The 8,790-nt window shown below is 31.1% G+C and overlaps 1 protein-coding gene across 3 annotated transcripts in view; it reads right to left on the reverse strand.

Annotated features, from left to right (window-relative positions):
• Positions 1–8,790, reverse strand: part of bicdl1 (BICD family like cargo adaptor 1) — a 60,416-nt gene that overhangs the window by 25,043 nt on the left and 26,583 nt on the right. The gene's annotated exons all lie outside the window — the stretch shown is intronic.

Genomic DNA, 8,790 nt, shown 5'->3' on the forward strand with positions numbered 1-8,790 from the left:
AGTAACCCAGCTGCCATAAAATTTTAAGTTGATTCAACTCAAATATCTAAGTTGTCACCTATAATTTAACATTTCAAGTTGAACAAACTGTTTTTGAGTTGACTGAACTTAACATTTTAAAGCAGCCAGGTTAATAATTATTTTAGGTTGACTCAACAAATTGTTTTTTACAGTGTGGAGGAAGCGTTATTTTAGCAAGAAGCAATGGTTTAACATTAAAAACGTCTTCATGATGGATTTGTTTCTACAAACATGCATCTTTTGGCTTCTGAAGATGTTATCTGATGGACGGGAGTAGTGTGAATTACTTGTGGATTATTGTGATGCTTTTATCAGCTGTTTGGACTCTCATATTGACGGCACCCATTTACTGCAGAAGATCCATTGGTGAGCAAGTGATACAATGCTACATTTCTCCAAAACTGATGAAGAAACAAACTCATCTACATCTTGAATTGCCTGAGGGGGAGTACATTTTCAGGACATTCTCATTTTTTGTTTGAACTACTCCTTTAAGGTTCTTTAAATTACTTTGGAGAAACAAAAAATGAGTTTTTAGTCTTGTTTTTTGTGTGTAGCCCATGAAACAAACATGAGCAGAAGTTTTAGTGTCTCTCCCTCATGTTTTGACCTAGATCTGCTAACCTAGTTCACCAGCACTGAAGGATTCTCTGTGATTTACCGTATGCTGTACCTTCCTTCAGAACCACTGGATGTTTTAACTCATATATCTGCTTCTCTTGAAATTTTAATTTTAAAACAGCTGATCTAGACAGTGACACTGGTATATTTATGTCCCGGGCGGCTCAGAAACATCATGGATTTGAATAGACTCCCGTTTCTTTCTGTCTGGCACTGACTGCAGTTTCGGGAACACCCAGACATTGCAGCATTTGCTCTTAAAATAGAACGAAAGTTTCCCCCGCTCAATTACAGCTCTAGTACACACGCTCCACACGGGAGTCTCGCTATACTAAAGCACCTTTACATCTTCATCTAGATGCTATATTGAGCGTTGAGTTTTTTTACCGTTCATTCTTCTATGAGAGAGCTGTCACTGCTTCTTTATACTGTATGTGGTCAGTTGCAGGGTTGGAGATTAACAGAGACTTAGAGCAAAAATGCCCTTCAAATTTCAGATTCTTGAGCAAAATTTCCTCCTGCATTATTAAAGTCGATTACAATTGTTGCAGTTAAACAATATGTGAAAATGAATAAAAAGTGATCTGCTCATTTTGCATCCATGGTTATTATAGTCAACTAAAAGCTAAAACTGAAAACCTGAAATGAAAAAAAAAAAAATTAAACTGCTGTTACTTGCAATATATATATGTGACACTTGTTTATTTATGCTAGTTGTAAAGACAGCATTTTTATTTTTAACACTATTTTTATTTATTTTTATTTTTATTTAGTAATTATTTATTAAGGAATTAGTAATGAATAAATATGAAGAATTAATTATTAATTATAAAATAAAACTTAAATGAATAAATATGAATGAAGAATTTATTGAATAAATATTAATTAAGAATTTATTATTAATTATAAATAAAACTTAAATAAGTATGAATGAAGAATTTATTATTAATTATAAAATAAAACTTAAATAAATATGAATGAAGAATGTATTATTAATTGTAAAATAAAACTTGATTACATATGAATAAATAATTTATTAATTATAAAGTAAAACTTGAATAAATATGAAGAATTTATTATTAATTATAAAATAAAACTTGAATAAATATGAATAAATAATGTAGTATTAATTATAAAATAAGACTTAAATTAAGAAGTTACTGAATAAATATGAATGAATAATTTACTATTAATTTTAAAATAAAGCTTAAACAAATAAATATGAATGAAGAAGTTATTGAATAAATATGAATTAAGTTATTATTCATTATAAACTAAAACTTAAATGAATAAATATGACTGAAGAATTTATTGAAGAAATATGATGAATTTATTATTAATTATTATAAGTAATAATTATTTAATTATTATCATTAATTATTATTAATTTATTAATTAAAAACTAAAACTAAACAAATTAATGAAGACTATACGGACGTATATAAAATAAATCAAAATCATTACAATGACAAAAACACAACAAAATTACAAAATGAATACTAAAAATATAAAATAATCAATCAAATATTCATAGAAAGTGTAGTAGCGTCTCAGTGATACTAAAATAACATTGGTTACATCAAAGTTTTCTTTTTACACTTCATATTTTGTGTTGAGCATTATAACCAAGTGCAAAAATGACTTTTGTCATAATATTGTGGCCCTACCCTGTTTTTATTTAATAATTAGGCTATTTAATAATCTCATATCTTTACGTTGTGTAGATACATTTATACTACTTTATAAGCAGCATTAAACAGTCTCTGTAAATAAACATGAATGCCATATCAGATGCAGCCTCTGTTCCACCTTTGCAATGTAAAGATGACTTTTGCTAATGCTGATCAATTTTACTGGTAACAGCCTAAAGTGTTCTGAATAAATTGACTGAATTTAAACATCTCATACATTTAATAGGGTAATTATAGAAATGCCCCTTAATGGAAGTTAATTTCTGCTCGTGGTCTGTAGTGATCAGAGAGATGGAGGGAGAGTTGAACTGATCCCGTAAATCAGCTCTGGTCTGACGGACAGCCCATCCCAGTATCGACCACTAATCATCTGACTAATTACCCTCCGTCTGTGAGTAAACCCTGATACTGTAACCTCCAGACAGTTATACTGGCAGTACTGTGATTTGATTCAGTGATGTATGGGATTATATTACAGTACTTTAATATGCAGTGGGGTTTTTTTCAAAATAGTTTTTAAAAATCCAATTAAACATACATAAATAGAACTTTTGATTAGTTGTTAAAACATGCAAGAACAGTTGTACATTTCAGGTGGATTTTTCCTTCAATCACAGGGCGTGATGGAAGAGCTGTTTGATCGGCTGCTCCATCTTTTTAAAATGTGTGATTTTAGGGGGTTGAATATTGTTAAATTCTCAATATTTTGACTCACAGAGCTTGACATCTCTCATATGTTTCTGAATCAGCTATCAGTGAGCAGAAAGGAGAAGTCAATATGTAAACCTTAAGACTGCTTTTAAGAGCATTTTCCCCCCCAAAACACACAGTATCTGGCTATGACTGAAAGACAGGACTCAAGGATTTTGTATTTGCAAACCTTATGTTAAGCTCTGGATTTACTTTATGCAGTTATACTGTACTAGAAGGAAAAATCCACCTTTTTTCTGCATTTTTTTTTACAAAATATAACAAAATATAGTTGATGTGAAGTGGCCACATGCAGGACAAAACCAGATCCATTATTCATGCAGTTGATGTGCATTATATATGTAAAATATATTTGGGTCATTCTATAATTGTGGGTACATCTCATGTCTGTGAAGTATACTTTTAATATATTTTCATCAATATTAAAAAATTATATTTTTCCCAATCACACTGCTATATGTTGAAAAAGCCATATCTTTTGTTTAAAAATTATGTTCATATCACATACAACCCTGGTATTCAGCTGTCCAATTTTGTAAAGTTGCTCATTCTACTCTGCATTTAAGCATGAAACATTACCTCAAATATAAATTAATTTCATAGTTTTGCCTTCAGTTAGATAAGGTTATCAAGACATTTGGGTGTGCGCTTCAAAAATAATATGTGTTTATTGTGATATAACTTGTTTTATTTGTGTCCGAAAAGCCATTGTCAACTAAGTTGCCCACAAGAAAAGAGGAAAGCATTTCAGGATTTTTCTCCGTATAATGGACTTCATTGGTGCCCCGATTTTGAACTTCCAAAATGTAATTTAAATGCAGCTTTAAATGGCTCTAAATGATCCCAGCTGAGGAAGAAGGGTCTTATCTAGCGGAACGATTGGCCATTTTTTTCGGAAAATAAAAATTTGTATACTTTTTTAAACAAAAGCTTGTGTAGCACAGGTTCTGGTATGCCCGTTCACATACTACTGAATCATGTCGAAAGGTCACGCAGAACATAGGCAGAACCACAGACCCAGTGTTTACAAAGCGAACGCGCAAAGACTAAGAAAGTGCAAGTAAGTCAAATGCTGTTTACAAACAAAAAGGTACAACGATGTCGGACGATTTTGAAGTTGTAGGAGAAAATAAGATGGAGTTTTTCGCCATACTCAGTACACAGACGATGAACTTACACGTGATTCGTAGTAGCGATGGGAAGTTCGGATCATTTTACCAACTCGGACCTTTGAGTCTCGTTCAGCAAAATGAACGAATCTTTTTTTGAGTCATTTCGTCCATTTTAGCAAAATATGATTAAAGTGTTACGTGTTACTTCTCTAACACATCTACTGGTTACACAAACATTGATCACACTACAAACAAGACAAAACTGTAATGCTAAAAGAAACAGAAAAGATTAATTCATTGTTTACCTGGGTCTTTAGTCTATGATTAACTCACCTCACCTCTTATCCGACAAGTTTTGGGTTTGAGTCGTTCGTTCATCACGTGACAGACCCATAAGATGAACGAACGACTCGAAAAACCCGAAGACTCGAAACAGGTGAACTAATTCCAGTACAGAACCTAATAGGATGTTGCGCATGGGCAACTGAACGAATCACTCCCCGAGACGACTCGTTCTTCCCAAGTCACATTAAAGATTCTTTCAAAATGAACGAATCGTTCAAGAACGACCCATCACTAATTCATTGCATCGTGAATGCGCATCCCAGAGCTTGTGCTACACAAGATTTTGTGCTTAAAAAGTATACAAATTTTTAATTTTTCAAAAAAAATGACTGATCGTTTTGCTAGATAAGACCCTTCTTCCTCGGCTGGGATCGTTTAGAGCCTTTGAAGCTGCATTTAAACTACATTTTGGAAGTTCAAAATCGGGGGCACAATTGAAGTCCATTATATGAAGAAAAATCATGAAATGTTTTCCTCAAAAACCATAATTTCTTTATGACTGAAGACAGAAAGACATGAACATCTTGGATGACAAGGGGGTGAGTAAATTATTTGTGAATTGTTGTTCTGGAAGTGGACTTCTCCTTTAATTGACTGTCAACAAGTATTATTGCTGCAAATTCTAACAAGACAATTTAACTAAAACGTATGTTTTGTTTATGAAAATCTATTTCTAAACATACCATATACTCAGTCGTTCTAGGCTTCCATGTTGAGTACAGGCCCAGAACACTAAAAATGTCGACTAAGTTACCCGTCAACTGTGTTACCCAGTAAAGGTAACATTGTAGACAGTAGCAAACATAGATGGTATTTTATGCACATATTCCTACAGATCACCTTTATTTATACAGCACTTTATACAATATAGATTGTTTCAAAGCAGCTATGTAATGTCATGTTTGGGTTTTTGGCAGTGGTGGACGAAGTACACAAGTTGAGTACTTGAGTAAAAGTACAGATACGTATAATAAAATATTACTCCAGTAAAAGTAAAAGTGCTCCTCTTTCAATTTTACTCGAGTGAAAGTACAGAGGTACCCGATTTTTTATGTACTTAAGTAAAAAAGTACTGATAGATTTATTTCACAATTTTATATAGGCTACTTAATTGAATTTTATATTAACACATATTTTTTTATAATCCTACTGCTCAAAATACCTGGGATTTTCCCAAAAAATACATTTTTATTGTTGATATGGACTATGTGGATGAGAGTGATATAGTAATATTCAATGTGAAGCTTACACTGCAATGTACCTGAGAGAAAACAGATTTGACCATCATATTTTCACCAGTAAGAAAAAAGTGTTTTAAAGCTTGTTTTGCATAATGTCACAGTTATATATGACATGAGAATAAGGCCTGAAGTTAGCAAGAACATTTTAAGGAAAATATAATTATATTTACATAATTAATTTTTTCCTTTCAAATATTGTCTGTGTAAAAACACCCCTGGCCAAATGCCCCCAGAGGGCATCACTTTCCACTTTGATAATTACTGTAGTTACCATGTTCTGAGCATGACATCCTATGCATGAGTTATTTTATTTAAGCTGTTATTTAAGTTTTTCGTTTTTGATGTGTCTGAATTCAAGCATTTCAGTGAGGTTAAACAGATCACCTTTTACAGCAGATGTAATTCACAAACAACGGACAGCTTTGACCTAATATGATTTTCAGTTATAATAATTAATCCTAAAATTCGACATTAGTAACTCACTTTTCGCAGCATCAGTCGCGCGCGCACAAGATCTCCCGATTCTTACTTGTGAATTCAGTTGACTGGAGACTCGCTCTAAACGGATCATTTGAATCAATGAGTTGTCTACTCAAGAACAGCTGCAGTCGGATCATTCCAATTCATGAATGAATCGTTTGGTGCGATTGGCAAATCAGTTTAACAGGTTCATTGAAAAGAATCAGTTTGTTCATGAATCAGACACCGCTTGTGTGTCTCAGAGCATGTGATATATTATAAGGAGTAACGATATGTTTTATGAAACGTAGTGAAGTAAAAAGTACGATCTTACGCTTTGGAATGTAGTGAAGTAAAAGTGAAAGTTGCTCAAAATAAAAGTACTCCAGTAAAGTACAGATACTTGAAAAATGTACTTAAGTACAGTAACGAAGTACAGCTACTTCGTTACTGCCCACCACTGGTTTTTGGGAAACAGGAAAATGTTTTTCTTCACATTGTCAAATTCCAAATGTACCCCTAATTATAGAGTGACCCATTTATATAGGCCTATAATTTTAGATGTTTAGATTTTAAATTTTTCTCCTGCAATCTGATGGAATATTAATAGAATGTTTTTGAATACTTGAATACTGGAACTCTTGATAGGCTGTTTTTGCTACTGTACCTTTAAGACTTCTCTATATAAATGATGTTTGTTATGAGTGGCCAATCTCTCATTCATAATGGCCAGGCCAAGTTGCTGAATAATGAATGTGTGCTGATATACATGTAGTCTCTGTTCCAAAACATAGTGAGGTGCCTTGCTGTCTATATTGTCTACATAGGTAGGGAGCGTCCTGAAATAAAATGAACCGCATAAGCGACTGATCTGGGTTTTATTGCTAAGCTAATGATGCAATTTTTCTAAAAGCTCCTTGTTCCTTGATTAATATTTTTCTTGTTTTCCTGTACAAGTATCTGAACTTTCTTAAACTAGGGTTCATTTAATTGAGAAGCAAAGTTACTTAAGAGAGAAAGTCTTGTTTTCTCAAAAAAAAAAAAAAAAAAGGCAAAATGCATAAATAAGTGCCGTCAAACAATTAATCGTGATTAATCACATTCAGAATAAACATTTTTGTTTACATAATTTATGTGTGTATATGTATATATTTATTATGTATATCCTGTATAAATATACACATATTCAGTATATATTTTAAAAATATTTACATGTATATATTTATATTAATATCATTGATATTATATATAAACATTTTAAATATTTTTAAACAAACATAACTAAAGATTTTGGTAACATGGTTGTATAAATACACATACAGTATATATTTTGAAAATATTTACATGTATTTTCATGTATATATTTATATTAATATAACTGATATTATATCTAACCATTTTTATTATTTGTAAATATTTTTAAATATAAACATAACACATTTTTCTTAAATATATACATGCATGTGTGCATATTTATATAGATGTTAAAAATATACACAGCACACAGATATAATATGTAAAACACTTTTTTTTTATTTTGGATGCAATTAATCATTTGACAGCACTAAAATAAGTACATTTAAGCTTAAAACAAGAAAAAAACTGTCAGTGAGTTAAGAAAAACTAAATTTGTTTAAATATATATATTTTTAATCTGCAAAAACTCACTTTTTTACTTCATGATTTATGAATTTTTGGATATTTGTACTAGAACACAAAACAAATAAATACTGTGTAATAAAATTATTTTTGCAGTGTACTTTGTAGAAGCAAGCTCACATTACATAAAATAGTCCATATTTAATACTTTAATACATCCATATTCAGTACTTTTCAGTACTGTATGACATAAGTATATTTATAGCTAACATTTTCCTTGCCAACTTGGATGTTTTCACTAAGGTTGTTGCAATGCATTCTGGGTTTGTATTTTCTATAAAGGATGCAAATTGTAAAATTTATGTCTTAGTATAGGCAGCAGGATTTTATTTAATTTTATTTAGATTTTTCATTTAGTTTAGCTTGATAACTAAAAAAAAACAAATCAAATAAAAAAAAAAAAAATTAATTTTAGAAAAAAAAAAAATATATATATATATATATATATATATATATATATATATATATATATATATATATATATATATATAAAGCCAAAAAATACAAAAAAGGCTACAAAATCACTAAATGTGAATGTAATGATGGAAAATACAAAAATAAAAATGAATTTATACAATTTATAAACTACAGTATATAAAAACGATAGGCCGTTCACTGTGTTTTGGAACAAAGTTGTCCACATTTTTCCTGTAAATACAGATTTCCTCAGTTGTGTTAATTAAGAATTTAATGAAGCTTTGTTTTGAGATTCTGTTTTGTTATTCTGAATGAACCAGCGATATGGCTCTGTGCATTAATGACGGCCTGTGAAACTCACGCTGGCGTTGTTTGTCCTGCGCTGTCACAACAAAGACGCCAGGAGCCAATTACACGGCCGTCTTTCATAGATGAGTTAGCGAAAAAGTCCCGCATTCACTTTTTGCGGCTCCTTTGATGCTCAGACATAAAGCAATCAGGATATGATCCGGC

Source organism: Labeo rohita, chromosome 8 (genome assembly GCF_022985175.1).
Source record: "Labeo rohita strain BAU-BD-2019 chromosome 8, IGBB_LRoh.1.0, whole genome shotgun sequence".
In the NCBI taxonomy this organism is placed as follows: Eukaryota; Metazoa; Chordata; class Actinopteri; order Cypriniformes; family Cyprinidae; genus Labeo; species Labeo rohita.